Source organism: Cystoisospora suis (genome assembly GCF_002600585.1).
Source record: "Cystoisospora suis strain Wien I chromosome Unknown contig_4025, whole genome shotgun sequence".
NCBI classification, from domain to species: Eukaryota; Apicomplexa; class Conoidasida; order Eucoccidiorida; family Sarcocystidae; genus Cystoisospora; species Cystoisospora suis.
Genome location: NW_027156818.1, coordinates 10,341 through 11,418, shown reverse-complemented (window position 1 = coordinate 11,418; position 1,078 = coordinate 10,341). Strand labels below are relative to the sequence as shown.

At 55.7% G+C, this 1,078-nt stretch overlaps 1 protein-coding gene across 1 annotated transcript in view; it reads left to right on the top strand.

Annotated features, from left to right (window-relative positions):
* Positions 1-951: 951 nt before the first annotated feature.
* Positions 952-1,078, top strand: part of CSUI_007562 (uncharacterized protein) — a 4,131-nt gene continuing 4,004 nt past the window's right edge. Inside the window, exon 1 of the mRNA XM_068067707.1 lies at positions 952-1,078. This exon is cut by the window's right edge and continues 4,004 nt beyond it. The gene's annotated coding sequence lies outside the window, so the exon portion shown is untranslated.

Below are 1,078 nucleotides of genomic sequence, written 5' to 3'. Positions count from 1 at the left end.
CGAACCGGCCCCAATCTGTAATGCCGGTTCGCACAACTTTTCAAGTGATGTGTGGACATCCTAAGGGAAAAGAGTTGACCGGAGAGACAAGCGACGAGACAGGAAAGACAACGAAAAGAGGGCTTCTGAGCAGTTCTTTACCAAGGACGCCCACCGGCAAATACAGAGTAGGACCAACATTTTTTCTGTCCGGTGGCCACGTCTCAGGGGAAGGCGCGGAGCCGCGGTGGTACACTTGACCTGACTCCCGGAACTTGCCTGGTCCACAGCACGTCAGACGAGGCAAGTTCCCAAATCGTCGTGCCGGACAAAAATCCGTGTCTAAAGACATGCCACTGCCATTGTATTCTGCCGTTAAGAAGGAACCGTCCCGACCGAGTACTCCGAGAGGCCTGTTGTGGCCTTTTTCAGAGTACTTATGGGATTGTGTTACTTCGCTCATTCGCCGGCCGCTCACCTGACTACATAAGGTGCCGAAGTGGCCAGGTTCGGGGTTTCGTAAAAACACTTTCTCGCGTCGGGGGCGGTGCATTGGCGGGAAGACGCGCCAGAGCTCACGTAAAGGCAACCAGCCAAAAGAAACTCACTGCCTCGCAATTACTCGAAGGCTGCCACGTCGGGAGAACTTGCATCTCTACTTTTTTGTGCGTTGACACGGAAGTACTAGCAGAGGGCCCCGCCCTTGGCGCCAGCACCAAGGCGAAGGACGCGCGTCTCCCTGAAGGAGTCATGCTTTCCTATAAGAAGAACACAGCTCACTGGCGTGCCCGGAGACGCCACGAGTGCACCGACAGCGCACTCATCTTAGCTGCTGGTAGGGTTCTCTGGTTGCTTGCCCCGCCTTCGTCGCTCAATCTCCGCCCTTCCTGGGTCCGTGAGGCCACTGAGCGAGACGCGGCATGTGGGGTGAGACCGGAACACGACCTGAAAAAGGGGCGCTTATAACTTTAGCGGCGGTGTCAGTGGTTTTTTCTACTTGCCCATATTTGTCTTAAGTTAGAAATGCCGTGCTTCTGAGTGGCCGTTTAGTCTTCATGTTCCCTTCCGGGGCCTCCACTAGGTGGCTACGGAGTGGCGG